The 20,227-nt window shown below is 41.2% G+C and overlaps 1 protein-coding gene and 1 non-coding gene across 4 annotated transcripts in view; one reads left to right on the top strand and one right to left on the bottom strand.

The window, feature by feature from the left end:
- ARHGAP26 (Rho GTPase activating protein 26) overlaps nt 1-20,227 on the bottom strand; it is a 494,532-nt gene that overhangs the window by 155,205 nt on the left and 319,100 nt on the right. The window lies entirely within an intron of this gene.
- LOC132487230 (5S ribosomal RNA) lies at nt 9,220-9,338 on the top strand. Its single transcript, XR_009531530.1, has one exon. It is a non-coding gene; the product is annotated as a 5S ribosomal RNA (ribosomal RNA).

Raw genomic sequence — 20,227 nt, 5'->3', positions numbered from 1 at the left:
GCCAGAATTTTAGATGTATTTCTAAATGGTAGACCAGCTTCCTCAGGAAGGTGAGTACTGCCCATGGCTTAGATCATTAATAATGTAAACTAGACCACATCTAGGAAACAATGCAGCCTGGGACTAGGGGAAAAAGAACAAAACTCAAGGTGCATTAAGGATTGCCCTCAACTGGTAAACATACTCTGCTGAGATTCTTCATGACTATAACCTATTGGTGTGGTCCAGAAAAATATATGCTCAACAGTGATGACCTTTTATCTTAAGGAATGCAATAAAATATTTAGCTACGAATACCCAAATAAAGATAAGCAACATCAACCTTTTCCCTCCATTTCTCACACTCATCAAAACTCGTGAAGTTCTGTAGAAAAAGATCATTTAAATAGCCACCATGGGAAAAACTAAATCACCTAAGACTTCTTTGGTTTGAAAAGGAATAATCTTGTTTTGTGAAATTCAAAAGGAAATAAAATACATTAGAAGGAAAGGTCTGCTTAAAGTGAGCTATATATCAATTCCCATCATCTTGGTTTCAGATCTGTAATTAACACTTATGTGGAGGTGGAACGTAGTGAGGAATAAAACACGGCTTGGAACTCAGATAGGATCATGGATACAAATCCTGACTTTGAAACTTGGTAGCAGTGTAGCTGCGGGCAAGATGTGTGACTCTTTGAATTTCAATGTTCTCTTCTGTAAACTAAAAATCCCAGTATCTGCTTTTTGGAATTTTTGCAATGATAGCAGATACTGAATAGTAAAAGCACCTGACACATGGCAGATCTTCAACAAATGCAAAGCAATTCTACTATTCAACTCTTTACGTTCATAAATTCTTAAGCATGAATTCTGATCCCTCTTGACTTTTAAGTGGGAACAAATAGTGATAGGAGCTTTTCTCCCTAGATGGGAAGAGTCAACAAACACAGCTCCCTATTCCTATGACAGCCCAGAGAGAACACTCAGCTCAGTCACCCTGAAGGAATTTCTCCAAACCCTTCCAGGGTGATGTCATTATTGTCTCTCGGGGGTCAGGGCAAGTGTCAAGGCTGAAGCAACTGGGGCATTAACACAAGCTGAGAACCAGCAACAGATACCAAACAGCCATTATAAATAGCACATGAAGACCCAAAAATGCAAAGTAGAAAATACAGTATTCCATAAAGTATTAAAACATTCCCAGCAAAAGACCCTGACAACAGTTAATGAGGTAAAAGTTGCCATTTTTGAGCGCTGACTCCATGCCAGACAGGCACTTTGCAAGCATCAACTTTCATGATGCACTTTCCATGCATCAACTCAATCTTCACAGCATGACTCTGAGGTAGGTCCCATTGTTCCCCCCATTTTATAAATGAGGACACAGAGGCCCAGATGTCAGATAATTTTAGGAGTTCCCCAGCTGTAAGTGATGTAAGTGGAATTTGAACTCAGGTCTGTCTGACTCCAGGGCTTCACTCTTAAACGACACGCCATTTCCAAATACATCAGTGGTAAACCAATTACACGGTCATTACCTTAAATAAACCAAGTCATCGACTCCCCAAAAGACAGGCTTAGTCTTTGTGAGTTCGATTTTGGTTCATTCTATAAGGTGTGAGTCCTAACTAGGACACATCCAGGAGCTTCTGTTCTGATCGTAGGCTGCTCCTTCCAGTTTTTGTTGCTAGATCTTTCTCTCCCCACTTCTAAATGCTACAGTGCCTGGGACTCTGTCCTGGGACCTGTCCTCTACCTCTACAGATGTCCTCAGTGATGTCATCAGTTCCACGTTGATATATATGTAAGAAAAAGCATCTGAATGCTGACAGCTCTCAACAGAACCTTGGCTATGTTCATCCCTGATCTCTGCCTGCCCCACCACACCCATACAGCAAAACTAGACCCCCCTTTCCTTCCTGTAGAAGGCCAAAACTCCAGGAGTCATCCCTGATTCCTCTCACATGTCACATCCAGCCCTTAAGTCAATCCTATTGGCTCTATCTTCCAAGTAGATCCCAATTTGACTACTTCTCACCACTTCCACCACCAACATCGCAGTCCAGCATCTTCTGCCTGGACTACTGCAACAGCCTCCCAATTGGTCTCCCTGACTCCGCTCTTGCCCCAATTCAGCTCATTCTCTAGAGATCAACAGACCAACACTGGAGAAAAGAACAACAACAAAAACAGATCACGTCACTCACTCCTGAGAACCGTCCAGTGGCTTCCTAATGGAATGGAATTCAAACTTCTTCCCATGGCTCCCCAAACCCTACCTGGTCTGGCCCCTGCTTAGCTGTCCAAATTCAGCTTGTGACACACTGACATTATTCCTTGAACAAGCCACATATGTTTCCAGGTCAAGCAGGTTCCTTTCTCAGGGAATTTGCACTTACTGTTCTCTCTGCCTTGAAGAATCTCCCTCTAATTCTTCACATGACTTTGCTCTCCCACTTCATTCAGGTAGTGACTTAAATGTCACACTCTGACCATCTGATCTAACAGTTCCTTGCCCACTCCCATCATTCTAACTGCATTCCCTTCCCTGAGAGCACTTAACACTTTCTAAAATTATCTTTATAATAGATTTAGTCTGTATTTTTATACCATATTTTAAAAAAAACCTCACTGTTGTGTTCACAGGACATAATAGTGAGTAGGTGCACCTAACAGGCACTCCCTTACTGGAATGGCCATCTGAACTCATGATGGAGTAGTTCAAAATGCCCTGTTCTCTACAGCTAGGTCCCAATCCTGGGGCTTCACATTAGAACTTGCCCATCCGGATGTCCTGAAGCTGAGTGACAGCTGGCTTGGTTATTCAAAAGGGGAGAAGACAGCAATAAGAGCCCAGGTTTTGGGCATCAAGAGAATTCTGCATCTTACCCCGTATCTCTAGATCCTGCCCAGGCCCTGCAAAGCCTGCATCGAACAAGCTTATTTTCCCCAGACAGGTTGCACCATTGGGTCAGTTTCCACAAACACTACCTTGATAAGGCTATAAGGACATGAGTCCAAAAGTAAGACAGGCTCTCTGGGCATCCTAGCTCTACCCCAAGGAGCCACCAAAACGATGCAAGGACTTGCTCCAAGGCCCAACCAAGGCACATACGCTTAAAAACACGTTCATTTAATTCAGTCTGACAGTGAGAAGGGTTTGTATGGGGCCCACACTACCAGGCTGGCTGTACTCTGACAGCCCCTGCAGGTGTTTTCAGTTAAATGTGATAATCAAATTAGCTGCACAGCACAGTTAACTCTGAAATGGCAAACAGAGCTTCCTGGGTGATCTCCCCATATGCCTTACTCTCAGGCTAAGTGCAAAGGCCAAAAAACAAAGGCTAAAGTGAAGGGCGGCAAGTGGAGGTGCTTACAGGCATGCAGGGTGGGCCTGGCCTTAGACCCCTCTGGGCGGTCCAGATGGCTAAGCAGACCCAAAATCTACGCAGTTTGCTATTACAAATTCCTCATACCAGTTAGAAATTTTGGACTCATCCTCAAAAGCGACTTCCACAAAGAAGTTGGCAGGGCCTTATCATCTTTGCAAGCAGAAAAGATGGCTCCCCACAGCCATGGAGACCAGTTTAAGCCAGGAACCCCTGGAGCCCACTCACCTGCAGTGAGGCCTTTATGACTTGTAGCTTCTTGGTCTCAGGGGTGCTAGGGCTATTTTATGGAGGCTGTGGCACAGGTTAAAAGCCTTCACATTTTAGAATAAACAGGACCTAAGACTATACTTCCAGGGATCATTTCTATAGTTCGTTATTGTAGAATAAACAGGACCTGCCAAGGCTGCAGTGAGGACAATGAGAAGGGCAGGTGCTGGAGTATCTCTATGTCAGATCTCTGGGTGGTTCAACATCAGCTGGTCCATAAGCCTGTGAAGAGATTCACCCCTTTGGTTCTTTTCTCTTCCCTGATACTCTAGGCCTCCATTTCACCACCTCCACTCCAACCTCCATAGCCTACTAACTTCTGCTTAAATCTTTAACAGTTCAGGTTAGATGGTAACATACTGGCTCCCACACACTGAATGCATTCAAAGAACTGAGAGCACTGCCTGGGACACAAGACATGCCACGTGCAGTATTCTGTATCTATACGAACCTACTGCTCCAAATGAAAACTATGTCAGGCAGATAAACCGATTCAGTCACTGTGGAGAATGATTTGGCAATATCTAAAAAAAGCAAAGCTGCATATATGCCTTCACTTCCAGTGCTAGGTATATATCACACATGTGCAAAAGGATTTCTGCAAAGATGTTCACTGCAGCACTGCTTACAATGGTAAAAAATGAGAAACAATTCTAAGTGTCTATCAATAGGGGAAAGGGATAAATAAATGTGTCATTTTTACACAGCATTTACAGGACTGAACTAGCATTTATCTCAAAAAGATAAAACTGAGTGAAGAACACATGAAAAATTAGAGTACACTCTGATACCATTTACGGACAGCATGATACATACACACACACACACACACACATACCAGATGGTTATAGGTGGACACAAAAAATCAATTTTAAGTATGAAAACAGAGTTCAAAAGGATACACATTAAAATTCATGTTAACTTTCCACTGGAGGGCAAAGGGAATGAAACTGGGGAGGACCCTAAAGAGGATTTCAGTGTTAACATGAGAGAGAACAAATAAGAAAAATGTTAACTGTCACGTCAATACATATACATGTCTAAATATACACATGAAAAATTACAGCAAAACATACCAAATATATATTCCAAATATATACATTTTGCTCTATTTTTTTTCAAAAAAAAAAAAAAGGAAGAGAAGAGGGACAGAGGGCATGCTTTTAGGAAATCAGAAGGATTCCTTCACTTGTCTTAGGGAACTTGAAAAAGCTCTGTGTATGTCAAAGGCTGATAGAAGGTGATCGGAAAGAGAAAAGAGTTTTAAAAAATGAAGTTAAAAATAACTTTTATAAATGCATCTTTAATCAATACTATCCTTAGTAGTAGTTCCCAGACTTTAGTGTAGGTGGAAATCACTTGGGAGATTATTAAAAATAGAAGTCCATAACCTCCCTACCCCAGTCCCCAACATTATGAATCAGGAAATCATGAATGGAGCCCAGTAATCTCCTTTTCATTAAGAAAAATATATATATCCTTAGTACCGTAAAGCCTTTTAGTACTGAGAAACATTTAAAAATAAGCTTAAAGTAAATGAAAACTGCAATTTTAATGTAAAAGCCTATTCCCCTTTGCCCATAAGTAGAGAGCTAATAGGGGCTCTTAAAAGAAAATTTTATATTTTGATGATGATAACCTAAAGTCATTCTATACAATGTTTATTTACATAGCTCTATAAAATGTTGATCCTGTAACAGGAAAATAATTACATTGTACAATGTACAATTGAAATGTTAAAGGCACACTCGTTAAAATTATGAAAACTCTTGTTCTAGGTAACAATTAACTTTAGTGGAACAATTCCAGTGTTTTCATTAAAGAATTTGAAAAAGAATACATACATGTGGGCCTTCCCTGGTGGTCCAGTGGCTAAGACTCCTCACTCCCAATGCAGGGGGCCCAGGTTTGATCCCTGATCAGGGAACTAGATCCTACATGCCAAAACTAAAAGATCCCACATGCTGAAACTAAAGATCCCACATGCCACAACTAAAAAAAAAAAAAAAAAAAATCCCACGTGCTGCAACTAAGACCTGAAGCAGCCCCCCCCAGTAAGATACATGTATGTGTATAACTGAATCACTGTGTACACCTGAAACTAACATAACATTGTTAATCAATATCCTCCAATATAAAATAAAAATTAAAAAAAACAACTAAATAAAAGTCACCAATGTAGAACAACACAGCTTTAAGCTATCAAGACTCTGTTATCCATTATCTCCTCTCTTCCTGCTTTCCCAAGCAGAGTTAGGGCACTCCCTCAAGGTTCCCATAGCCCTTATCTCACACCTAGCACTACCACACAGAACTATGCTGTAGTTTACCTGTGGTCATATCCATGCTCCTCTCTAGGTTGTAAGTTCCTCCTAACAGGGAAGGCATCATGCTCTCTTTGCTACAGTGTCTAGCATAGTGCCTGGCAAGCTGTAGGCACTCAACAAATAGCTCTTGAATGAGTTAGCACGTCTGAACAGGTCTTAGACTTGAAGACATCCAATGAAAAAGGAGGCTCCAGGACAGAGTTGGAAGACCTGTTCTCTAAAGAACCAGACAGACAGTAAATATTCCGGGCTTTGAGGGCCATATGGTTTCTCTTGCAACTTCTCAACCAGCCAGTGTAACTCGGAGGATGCCAGAGATAATACATAAATAAAGAAATGTGCCCCTGTTCCAATACAACTTTGTGAACACTGAAATTTGAATCTCATATAATTTTCATGTGTCCTGAACTGTTTTTCTTTTTTTGATTATTTCCAACTACTGAAAACTGTACACAACCATTCTGAGCTTGTGGGACGTACAAAAACCAGCAGCAGGGTTTTCCAACCCCAGGTCTAGCAGATCGGGGCATATAGGTAGGAGGAAGAAGCTCAAGATACCAGATAGGCTGGAATAGACTGAGCCTAAGAAGAGAAGAAAGGGGTCTATGTTGAATGAAAAGCCAGTGGACCCTCACAGTACCTAAAAATGGGACAAAAAGATACAATACAGAAACAAAAAAAATGCAGTTTTTTGCTGCTGTTCTTTTATTTTAAACCAGTTCTACCATAACAGTAAAGCTCACATTCAATGAACTAATGGCTAAGAAAGTCAGAAAAAAAATTGGTATAGTTAAAAGTCACTAGTAAGACTAGTTGGGAAAAAAACAAAAGCTTTTTACCCCTATCTCAAGCATTACTAAAATATATTCTCCTTTCTCTCTGATGCCCACTTTCAGGTAGAAATGCAAATGAGCAGGGAAGTGGACAAAAGATGGGGAGCAAAAGCAGACAAAAGGGATTCTGTCTCAGAACGCCCAAGCATTGACTGTCCTGTCCTGTTTTACCAAGTCTTGTGCATAAAATCATAGATGTCTTCAAAGTTAAAAGAGGCTCAGAATCAAAGAATCTGTTCCATTCATTAAAAATAATTATAACTTTGGCTTCCCTGGTCGTGCAGTGGTTGAGAGTCCGCCTGCCGATGCAGGGGACGTGGGTTCGTGCCCCAGTCCGGGAAGATCCCACATGCCGCAGAGCGGCTGGGCCCGTAAGCCTTGGCCGCTGAACCAGCACGTCCGAAGCCTGTGCTCCACAGCTGGAGAGGCCACAACAGTGAGAGGCCCACATACCACACACGCACAAAAAAAATCGTTTATCAAAAAAAATAAAATAAAATAATTATAACTTTGTAAATAGCACACAGTCATTTTATAAAAATTCAAAAATAAAGAAGGCAAGAGAAGAAAACATAAGCACCTACAGATAACAACAGTTAAGATATTGCTGGCTATCCTTCTAGACTGTTTTCCTTAACTGCACTGTGTGTATGTATGTCTGTGTGTGTGTGCGTGCTTTTTTTTTTAATGCAAAAATAATCCTCTTTATTTTGTAGATGGAGAAACCTGAGCCCTGGTATACTTGCTCAAGATCATGAATAAAATGAGTTTGTAAAAACTCAAGATCTGTACCTTTTACCTGTTGGGCCAATGCTTTCTCATACCACCTCCTAATAGAAATAAATCATCAGCATCTTGGATAAGTTAGTGCCTTGTTAGCACAGGTGCTCAATAAATTAATACATGGTGGCATGAATGATGCCAACTGGGCTGTCCTGTTTATCTCGGCTAAGCTCTGTCCAAGCCGGCTTCATCAAAGAAGCTGCTAATGATCAGTAACACCAGAGAACACAGTTTTTAACATGCTGCCAAATCCCAAAGAGCACAGGGATACAAGGACAACCTCCTTTAATAGGAACTGACATAGAGCTTAGAATCTTTGCTACTGAAAGTGCTTCACTTTGGAATATTCTTTTGGTTTTACTGTAAAATGAGGCACAATTCTGGGTCTTTTGTAGGTGAGTTTATCCAGCATTCATTTCTGGATTCTCCACATGTCATAAGGGGGACATTACAAAGAACAGAAAGCCTCATGACATTTGCATTAGGTTTGCCTTACATTTCAACTGAGTAAGATCAGACTCAACCATGAATAAAACAATTTCTGATAGGTCTATTCATGTCAAGAATCATAACACCTTACATACTCCAGGTCTAGCTGTTCTGCCAGGGTGGCCCATGTGCCCTGGGATCCCACCCCAGTCCATGCCCACTCCAGTGCCAACCAGCCTGCCAAACCCAACCCAGCACATGCAGTCTGCAAAGGAAACACTCCTACACAAGGCCATGCCTTTTTTTTTTTTTTTTTTTGCGGTATGCGGGCCTCTCACTGTTGTGGCCTCCCCCGTTGCGGAGCACAGGCTCCGGACGCGCAGGCTCCGGACGCGCAGGCTCAGCGGCCATGGCTCACGGGCCCAGCCGCTCCGCGGCATATGGGATCCTCCCAGACCGGGGCACGAACCCGTATCCCCTGCATCGGCAGGCGGACTCTCAACCACTTGCGCCACCAGGGAGGCCCAAGGCCATGCCTTTAAGACTGGGAGAGGTAGCTGTTTTGCCTAACTCTTAGAAACAAACACAGAAAGAAAGAAAAAAAAAAAAGAAACTAGAAGCAGAAGGATATGTTCCAAATGAAAGAACAAGATAAAACCCCAGGAGGAAAAAAAAACTTAATTAAATGGAGATAAGTAATTTACCAGATAAAGAGTTCAAAGTAATGGTTATTAAAATGCTCACTGAATGCAGGAGAAGAATGGAAGAAGACAGAACTTCAAGAAAGAATTAGAAAATGTAAGATAGAACAAATCACAGCTGAAGAATACAATAACTGAAATGAATCAGCAGATTAGATGATACAGAAGAACAGATCAGCAATCTGGAAGACAGAATAGTGGAAATCACCCAATCAGAATGACAAAAAGAAAAAAGAATTTTGAAAAATGAGGATTGTTTAAGGGACATCAGTGAGAACATCAAGTGTATTAACATTTACGTTATAGGGGTCCCAGAAAGAGAAAAGAGAGAGAAAGAATCAGAAAACGTATTTCAAGAAATAATGGCTAAAAACTTCCTTAACCTGGGGGAAAGAAATAGGTATCCAGGTCCAGGACAAGAGAGTCCCAAACAAGATAAACCAAAAAAGATCCACACCAAGACATATCATAATTTAAGTGGTAAAAGTTAAAAACTGAATTTTTAGTCTACGGCCATACCACCCTGAACGCACCCGATCTCGTCTGATCTCGGAAGCTAAGCAGGGTCGGGCCTGGTTAGTACTTGGATGGGAGACCACCTGGGAATACCGGGTGCTGTAGGCTTTAAAAAAAAAGAAAAAAAAAACTGAATTTTTAAAAGCAGCAAAAGAAAAACAATTAGTCACATACAAGGGAAGCCCCCCCCGCCCAATAAGGCTATCAGCTGATTTCTCAGCAGAAAATTTACAAGCCAGAAGGGAGTGCTAAAAGGAGAAAATTTACAACCAAGAATACTCTACACAGCAAGGATATCATTCAGAATTGAGGGGAGATAAAGAGTTTCCTAGACAAGCAAAAACTAAAGGAGTTTACCACTACTAAACTGGTTTCACAAGAAATGTTGAAGGGTCTTCTCTAAGTGGCAAAGAAAAGGTCATAACTAGAAATTTTTAAAAAATGAAAGAAAAAGAATCTCACTGGTAAAGGCAAATATATAGTAAATGCAGTGGATCAGGCACTTAAAAAGCAAGTATGAATGTTAAAAGACAAAAGCAGTAAAGTCAACTGTAAATACGATAAGTAGTTGAGGAATACACAAAATTAAAATATGACATAAAAAACAAAACATGGAGAGGGGAGGAAATATTTACTGCTTTTAGAATGTGTTCAAACTTAAGCAACTCTTAGCTTCAAATAAACTGTTACATCTATATAGGTCGATATATATGAACTTCATTGTGACTACAGACCAAAAACCTACAAGAGCTACACAAAAAATAAAGAGAACAGATCCTAAATATAATGCAAAAGAAAATGATCAAACCACAAGGGAAGAGACTAAGAAAAGAAATGAACACAGAAGAACTACAAAAACAACCAGAAAACAATTAACAAACTGGCAATAAGTATATACTTATCAATAATCACTTTAAAAATCAAAGGACTAAATGCTCCAATCAAAAGACATAGGGTGGCTGAATGAAGACCCATCTATATGCTGCCTACAAGAGACTCACTTCAGATCTAAAGACAGACTGAAAGTTAAGGGATGGAAAAACATATTCCATGCAAATGGAAACAAACAGAAAAGGCTAGGGTAGCAACACTCATATCAGACAAAACAGACTTTAAAAGACAGTATACAACAAAAGATAAGGGCATTACATAATGATAAAGGGGTCAACCCAAGAAGATGATATAACATTCATAAATATTTATGCACTGAACATAAGAGCACCTAAATACATAAAGCAAATATTAACAGAAACAGAGGAAGAAACTGACAGTAACACAATAATAGTAGGAGGCTTTAATACTCCATTTACATCAGTGGATAGATCATTTAGACAGAAAATTGATAAGGAAACATTGGCTTTGAATGACACATTAATCCAAATTGACTTCACAGATATATACAGAATATTCCACTCCAAAAGAGCAGAATACACAGTTTTTTCAAGTGCACATGGAACATTCTCCAGGATAGATCACATGTCAGGCCACAGAACAAATCTCAGTAAATTTAAGAAAACTGAAATCATATCAAGCATCTTTTCAACCACAGTGGTATGAAACAAGAAATCCATTACAAGAAGAAAACTAACACATGGAGACTAAACAACATGGTGCTAGACAACCAATAGGTCAACAAAGAAATCAAAGAGAAAATTTAAAAATCTCTGGAGACAAATGAAAATGGAAACAACTTTCAAAATCTATGGGACAACAAAAGCAGTTCTAAGAGAGAAGTTCATAGTGATCCAGGCCTACCTCAAGAAACAAGAAAAATCTCAAATAACCTAACTTTACACCTAAAAGAACTATAAAAGAACAAACAAAACCCAAAGTTATCAGAAGGAAGGAAATAATAAAGATGAAAACAGAAATAAATGAAATAAAAACTAAGAAACCAATAGAAAAGGTCAATAAAAGTAAGAGCTGGTTTTTTAATAGATTTTTAAAAAATGACAAACTGTTAGCCAGACTCATGGGGTGGGGGGGTAAGGGGGAGAACCAAATAAATAAAATCAGAAATCAAAGAGAACTTAAAACTGATACCAAAGAATAATAACCTTACTAAAACAACTATATGCCAACAAATCAGACAACTAGAAGAAATGGATAAATTCCTAGAAACATTCTATCTCCCAAGATTGAATCAGGAAGAAACAGAAAATCTGAACAGACCAATCACTAGCAATCAGTCATCAAAAAACACTCACGAAACAAAAGTCCAGGACCAGACAGCTTCACAGGTAAACTCTACCAGACATTTAGAAGAGTTAGTATCTATTCTTCTCAAACTATTCCAAACAATTGATGAGAAAGGAATGCTTCTGAACACATTCTACAAGGTCAGCATTACCATGATACTAAAACCAGACAAAGACACTACAAAAACGAAGAATTACAAGCCAATATCCCTGATGCACATAGATGCAAAAATCCTCAACAAATTCTAGCAAACTGAATTCAACAATACATTAAAAACATCATACATCATGACCAAGTTGGATTTAACCCAAGCACGCAAGGATGATTTAACAACCACAAATCAATCAACGTGATACATGACATTAACAAGATGAAGGACAAAAATCATATGATCATCTCAGTAGATTCAGAAAAGGTATTTGACAAAATCCAACATGCATTTATGATAAAAACTCTCAACAAAGTGGGTATAGACGGAATGTACCTCAACATAATAAAGGTCATATATGACAAACCCACAGCTAACATCATACTCAACAGTGAAAAGCTGAAAGCTTTTCCTCTAAGATCAGGAATAAGACAAGGATGCCCACTCTTCTCACTTTTAGTCAATGTAGTATTGGAAGTCCTAGCCACAGCAATCAGACAAGAAAAAAAAAAAAAAAAAAAAAAAGAAGACACCCAAATTAGAAAAAAAAAGAAGACACCCAAATTAGAAAGGAAGAAGTAAAATAGTCACTGTTTGCAGATGACAAGATACTATATATAAAAAACCCTAGACTCCACCAAAAAACTTTTAGAATTAGTAAATGAATTTAGTAAAGTTGCAGGATACAATATTACAGAAATCTACAGTGTTGCTATATACTAATAATGATCTATCAAAAAGAGAAATTAAGAAAAAAATTCCATTTACAACTGCATCGAAAAGAATAAAATACTGAGGAAGAAATTTAACCAAGGAGGTGAAAGACCTGTAAAGTGTAAGACACTGATGAAAGAAATTGAAGATGATGCAAATAAATGGAAAGATATTCCACGCTCATGGATTGGAAGAATTAAAACTGTTAAAGTGTCCATACCCAAAAAACTTACCTATTCAATCCCTATCAAAATACTCATGGCATTTTTCACAGAACTAGAACATATAATCCTAAAATTTGTATGGAACCACAAAAGACCCCAAATAGCCAAAGCAATCTTGAGAAAGAAGAAAGCTGGAGGTATTACACTCCCTGATTCCAAACCATACTACAAAGCTATAGTAATCAAAACAGTATGGTACTGGAACAAAAGCAGACACATAGCTCAATGGAACAGAATAGAAAGCCCAGAAATAAACCCATGCTTACATGGTCAATTAATTTACAACAAAAGAGGCAAGAATACACAATGGGGGAAAGACAGTCTCTTCATTGAATGTTGCTAGGAAAACTGGACAGCTACATGCAAAAGAATAAAACTAGTCCACTTTCTTAGACCATATACAAAAACAAAACAAAAAACAAAAACAAAAAAACCTCAAAACGGATTAAAGACTTAAATGCAAGACCTGAAACCATAAAACTCCTAGAAGAAAACATAGGCAGTAAGCTCTTTGACATTGGTCTTAGCAATACTTTTTCAGGTATGTATCTTCGGGTAAGGGTAACAAAAACAAAACTAAACAAATGCTTTTGCACAGCAAAGAAAAACTAAAAAGCTTTTGCACAGCAAAGAAAACCTTCAACAAAATGAAAAGGCAACCTACTAAACAGCAGAAGATATTTGCAAACGATATGTCTGATAAGGGATTAATATCTAAAATATATAAAGAATTCATACAACTCAATATCAAAAACTAAAAAATCCAATTAAAATATGGGCAGAGGACCTGAACAGACATTTCCAAAGAAGACATACAGATAGCCAACAGGCACATGAAAAGATGCTCAACATCACTAATCACCAGGGAAATGCAAATCAAAACCACAATGATATATCACCTCACACCTATGAGAATGGCTATTATCAAAAAGATAAGAAACAAGGCCTTCCAAGATGGCCCACACTCTGTCTTTGGAGTGTGTATCTCCCTGAATAAACCTTCTTTCACTTTACTATGTCTTGCTCTTGAATCCTTTCCTGCACAAAGCCAAGAACCCACACTTGGCGGCCATTCCAGGGACTCAGACATGACTTGGGATGTGACCATCCTCTCGCACCCCACTCTCTTTCCTGCAACATCTTTTCTGGCACCCAATGCGGGGCCTCAAAGGCCATAATCTCGATCCGCCTATTGGGCTATGGCTCCCCTCTGAAGGGTGGCTGGGACTTATCTGAGCCATGTAGATTCAAGTAGCCCGTTAAGTGGCAGCTGACGTCGCCTGCAGGATCTGGCAGAGACCAGTTCTCTGGCCGTGAAGAAGCGCACTGAGGCCAAGGCTTTTCCCCCTCAGTCGTTCTCATTCTCCTATTGCTCTATCTCTTTGGACTTGAAAAGATCCACCCAGACGACCACCAAACATCCAAATTAAGACTGCATGGCAAGTAATTGACAACTTGGTTGGGTCTAAAGAACTCCTGCCAGGGGGCTTACCTGGTGGTGCAGTGGTTGAGAATCTGCCTGCCAATGCAGGGGACACGGGTTCGTGCCCTGGTCTGGGAGGATTCCACATGCCGCAGAGCAACTAGGCCCATGAGCCACAACTACTGAGCCTATGTGTCTGGAGCCTGTGCTCCGCAACAGGAGAGGCCACGATAGTGAGAGGCCCGCGCACTGCGATGAAGAGTGGCCCCCGCTTGCCACAACTAGAGAAAGCCCTCACAGAGAAACGAAGACCCAGCACAGACAAAAAGAAAAAAAGATAAGAAACAAGTGTTGGTGATGATGGAGTGAAAAGGGAATCCTTGTGAACTGTTGTAGGGAATGTAAATTGGTACAACCGCTACAGAAAATAGTATGAACGTTCCTCAAATAACAGAACTACCATATGATCCAGCAATTCTACTTCTGGGTATTTAGCCGAAGACAACAAAAACACTAATTTGAAAAGATACATGCATCTCAATGTTCATTGCAGCGTTATTTACAATAGGCAAGATATGGAAGTAAACTAAGTGCTCAGTGATGGATGAATGGATAAAGAAGATATGATACATACACACACACTGGAATTTTTACTCAACCATACAAAATAATGGAATCTTTCCCATTTGTGACAATATGGATGGACCTAGAGGGTATTACGCTAAGTGAAATAAGTCAGACAGAGAAAGACAAATACTCCAATTTTTCCTTGGATTGCCCCTCTCCCATTAGATGTGTTCCTACCAAGAATGTCAGCTGAGTACCCCACTACCGCCTCGCCACAGAAGTGAGTGCATTACCCAAGGGAGGCCATTATGCTCTCTTCATTAGTAACATTAACCTGTAGTGGAATCATAAGAAGACAGAGGTGTTCAGAGTTGAGACATTCAAAAGGTAGTGCTAGGGCTTCCCCAGTGGCACAGTTGTTGAGAGTCCGTCTGCCGATGCAGGGGACACGGGTACGTGCCCCGGTCCGGGAAGATCCCACATGCCACGGAGCTGTTGGGCCCATGAGCCATGGCCGCTGAGCCTGTGTGTCCAGAGCCTGTGCTTCGCAGCGGGAGAGGCCACAGCAGTGAGAGGCCCGCGTACCGCAAAAAAAAAAAAAAAAAAAGACTTTCTATTACACTTCTGGGCTTCCCTGGTGGCGCAGTGGTTGAGAATCCGCCTGCCGATGCAGGGGACATGGGTACGTGCCCTGGTCCAGGAAGATCCCACATGCCACGAAGCGGCTGGGCCCGTGAGCCATGGCCGTTGAGCCTGTGCGTCCAGAGCCTGTGCTCCGCAGCGGGAGAGGCCACGGCAGTGAGAGGCCCGTGTACCGCAAAAAAAAAAAAATAGTGCTCCAGGGCCACCGATTAGTTCCCTGGATATTTTCCACCCTTTATTTCATTCATTATTCAACAAATATTTATGGAGAGCACCTCCTGCTACGTGCAAAGCTTTGTTGCAGGCAGTGTACAGACAAATTTTCATCCTCACAGAGCTTGCATTTCAGTGAGAAGAAAACAATAAATACGTAAGTCAAATATACAGTATATTAGATAGTGACACATATTATGGAAAAAAATTAAACAGTGCTTGTGGGTAGGGAGCACTGGGGCTGGAGGTTGTAATCCTAGAAAAAGACCTCACTGGGGAGAGAGAGGAGGGAAAGTGGGCAGAGCAGGTCTAAGGATCAAAGGACTGAATAAATCCTGGGGCACAGAAAATGAGACTGAAAAGGAGCAGCCAAAGAGGTAGGGGAAAAAAACAGGAGAGTATGATGACCTGGAAACCAAGTGAAGAACGCATTTCAAGGAGGACAGAGTGCGAAACTGTGTTAAATCCTTCAGAACCATCAGGGAAGGTAAGTTGAAACTGACTTAGCAACACCAATAGGAGGCATTTCAGTGGAGCAGTAGGTGTAAAAGCCCGAGTGGTGGGACTTCCCTGGTGGCGCAGTGGTTAAGGATCCACCTGCCAATGCAGGGGACATGGGTTCGATCCCTGGTCTGGGAAGATCCCACATGCCGCGAAGCAACTGGGCCCATGCGCCCCAACTGCTGAGCCTGCGCTCTAGACCCCATGAGCCACAACTACTAAGCCCGCGTGCCTGGAGCCTGTGCTTCGTAACAAGAGAATCCACCACAATGAGAGGCCCATGTACTGCAGCAAAGAGTGGCCCCCGCTTGCCGCAACTAGAGAAAGCCCACGCGCAGCAACAAAGACCCAGCGCAGCCAAAAAAAAAAAAAAAAAAAGCCCAAATGGTGTAGGTTCAAGAGAGGATTTGGACATGGTGACACAGACAACTATGTAAGACATTCTGCTGAGGAGAGCACAGAGGAAAGGAATGGTATCTAGAAAGGGATGCAAGATCTAGAAAGGTTTTTTGTTTTGTTTTTTTTGTTCTCCATTTGTAAAGGATCACAGAAATTATAAGTGCTGATGAGAAAGATTCAGCAGAAACTACAAAGTCAATGATGTAAGGAGATAGAGGGGGAAACTACTGGAGCCAAATCCTTCCGGATGCAATCGGGGATCAGCTCTAGTGCCCCAGTGATGGGACTGCCTTTAGGTAGAAGCACTGAGTGTTCTCCTGTCACCCATGGAGAGAAGACAGGAACATGGGCGCAGGGGTGGTGGCTTGTGGACGTTCTCCTGTCGCATCTATTTTCTCAGTGAAACAGGAAGCAAGATCTGAGACAATCATCTAGAAGAGAAGAGTGAATGGTGTAGGGACATGGAGTAGGATGTGAGGCACGTAAGGGCCCTTGAGGTTGTGTTCTAATGTCTGATGGTTCAACTCTGCTTTCAATTACTCCAAGAAGACTGTCAGTAAATTCCCTTTTTTTTTGAAAATTAGCCACAGTTGACGTCTGTTTCTTACAACCAAAAACCTAATACACCAATTCTTCCTTGGGGCCTTAGGATTACTCCATTTTCTCACTGAAATCCTGACTTTAATGAAACAGTGATTCTGTTCTATCAAATCCTATGCACCTCCAAGTGAACAGGAAGAGTCTTGCAGTAGACCAACAAGCCAGACGTGTTGGGTTCCTCTACCACCTTGCACAGAACCAAGAAATAATGATTTATACTTACAATACCAAAGTGGAAACACTAAATCAGCATGCTAATCTGCTTAAAGAAAAGCATTTCAATACATGTGAGAAAGCAGAAAAGATAGACACCAAAATTCAAATCGCCTTAACATTTCTTCAAACCTCCTGCCGAAGTGTCCACCAAGACAGAATGAAGACAAATACATGTACAACTGTTCTTAGAGCGTAGATTAATCCTTCATTACAGATTTCAGTGACTCAGGGACGGAGACCCATGTGAAGACTACACTAAGGGGTAAACCGGAGGCAAAGAGAACCGTTCTCACACTGGATGAGACTCTTTAATCTGGGAATGGCATCTGAAAGGCAGTCACACTGAGTAAGAAAGAAGATAAGTCAGACTCTTCCACAAAGAGAAACATTTCAAAGATCACAAAGATGAGTGGAAATTTCCAGACCGTGCAGACTAAGATGACTCTTGATGATAAAAACGTGTCAGTCCCTCTCCAGGAAATTAAGAGTTATTAAGTTGCAGCAAAGACAGCTGCTTTTGAGATGAAATCAGCCTTGTGACACCAAGAAGCAGGAGGGTGAGAGTGAGAAGCTGCTGACCTCCCGTGGAAATCAGCGCCACACAGCTTGTTTCAAACAGGTGCACCACTCCACAGGGCATGTGACTCAGGAAAAGCTCCGAATACTCACAGGGAACTGTAAGGCTTGGTGTAAGGTGTGACCTGAAAGCAGATATCAATGGCTTTCTCCCAGCTGACCCAATGCTGGCTCACCCTTTGCTACAAAGACTGAGATAGATGCTCAGCCCTTTGGCCCAAACACACACAAACTGCCAAGAAAACAAAAGCAAAGCAAAAGTAAACATATGCACACATGCAAATCTCCCAAGTGGGTAAGAGCCATGTGTGCTATGTTTTTGGCATTCAGCCCTAAGGGTTTTGCTTGCCAAGAACAGAACTGTGAAGAAAGCCCGTCCCTTCAATAAGAATGACTTGTTTTGGTTTAATCATTAGAACAATTTCTCCATCTTCCCTCACCTTCAGGTACAGCTCCATGACCCTCCTGCCTCCATCCCCTGATTTCTCTGAAAGCCTACATTATACTACTTGCCAGATGCTCTCCTAAGAGATTTAGGTGGATGAATTAACTTAATCCTCACAATGACTCTAAGAGGGTAGGTGCTATTGTTGTCTTTAGGTTTCCCAGAAAGAAGAGTCTGAGGTGAAGGCTTATATGACACTATTCTATTCTACTAGGGGGTTCTCAGGAGGAGTGAGGCAGAGAAGCTAACCCCTACCTGCTTCAAGCACCAATACCTGCTCCATCTCTTGGGACCATCTTCCGAGAGGCTACCTAATGACTGCTATTCAGAAGGCCCAGCTCTCACCTCCCATTAGTCAAAGTTTTATTTTTTTAATACTCCTTTGCTTTTTTTAATACTCCTTTGCTTCCAGGCTGTACACGTGTGGACGGCACTTTGTGTCATGTCTCCCTTGGGTGGGAGGTAAGAGGCAGGAGGCACATGGTAAGGGCAGGAGGCTACCAGCTATCAGGCTGCACCTGCGTGAAACGAATTGGAGGCTACACAACTGGTCACCACAGTGGTGGCTGAAATACGCACAGGAGAAGCCAAGAGAATCTGATGTGCTAATTTACATGTTTCTAATACAATTATTATATCTCCTTATTCAGATGAGGAAACTCAGGCATGAAGAACTGAAGTACTTCACACAGGTTTCAGAAGAGACGAGCAAAACTAGGCAGTCTGGCTCCAGAATGTTCTATCACTGAGCTCTCAAGCACCTACAGATGAACTGCAATTACCCTGAAGTCTGCCAGCTGCCTCGCTGCAGCTGCCACACTTGAGCTACAATAGTTGTGAGTTGGTTGGAAAACCAGTCAGTGTAAGGAAATAAATATCATAAGTAATGTTCACCATGAAAATGCAAAGAGGATACGGCAAGAGAGGGCTTCAGTGCTCAAAACAGTGCAAGTGAATCAGTTAGTCACTGACGCTCCACCAAAGAGAGACATTTAATGAAACCACCCCCAAGGCCAACACATAAGAAATCTGGCTCCTAAGAGTGGAAATAAATGAAAGAGAGACTAAAAAAGACAGAGAAAAGATCAATGAAACTAAGAACTGGTTTTTAAAAAGATAAACAGAACAGACAAACCTTTAGCTAGACTCACCAAGAAAAAAAGAGAGAGGACTCAAAATCAGAAAAGGAAGAGAGGGAGGGAAGGAGGGAGGGAAGGGGGGAGGGAAGGAGGGACGGAAAGAAATCTGGCTCTGATAAGGGTTGGCAAAGAAGAAACAAAGTTGTGTCCATGCTTGTTAGTACTCTCATGTATATAAGACCCTGAAGTAAAAGGGGGCAGCCACTAAGAGAGGAAAACATAGCATCCTCTCCTTTGCTCCTCCCTGAATTTGAAAGGGAACTCTATAGGTGACTCCATGGGTTCAGAAAAGGAAGTATCAAAGGTGTATCAAAAACCAGGAAAGTCACTGAAAAAATTCACCCAAACAGAAGCAGAACAAATGCAAACAAACAAGAGACCCAAATCAAAGGGGCTCTAAGACTGCTGAGTGTTCACAGCTTGAAGCCGAGCATTTCCCCTTTCACGATGGGCATTTCTTATGATGTGAAAGATTTAGCTCCTTGAATTCAGGAATTTTGTTGATTTTTTTTTAAAGCAAAAATTTAAACTGAACTTGTGTCTTTCCTTCTCCTAACCCTGAAGGCCACAAAAGAGAGAAATTCCTGGGTTGAAAGTAAGTGAAAGTCTGGCAAGTAGGCTGAATAAGGGTTGAGCTCTGATTTCTTCTGCATTTCCATTAATTTAAAGTGCTAAGTTGCCTGTTTGCTTTAAAATATGTGCTTGTCCTCTTTGCAGTGTCCCTTTAAATAGATTTTCCTTTGACTCTGCCAGCAATAGCTAGAGAAGGTCCTTTGAGAATCCCATTCTTAGTCTTAAAAAAATACACTCTTCTCCCTGCCCCATACACATAAACAGGCCTGGAAGCAGTACCTCTCACTTCTTCCAGGGATCTCCAATCTATCAAAAATAATAAATCTTTCAGGAAGAAAACAGAGCTGGTCAGGGAAATAATTCTCCCAGCCCATTTCTGTTTGTTCATTATGTGATCACCAAATATCAAGTCCCTTTT

Source organism: Mesoplodon densirostris, chromosome 3, assembly GCF_025265405.1.
Source record: "Mesoplodon densirostris isolate mMesDen1 chromosome 3, mMesDen1 primary haplotype, whole genome shotgun sequence".
NCBI lineage: Eukaryota > Metazoa > Chordata > Mammalia > Artiodactyla > Ziphiidae > Mesoplodon > Mesoplodon densirostris.
This window is presented reverse-complemented; position numbering and strand designations above follow the sequence as displayed.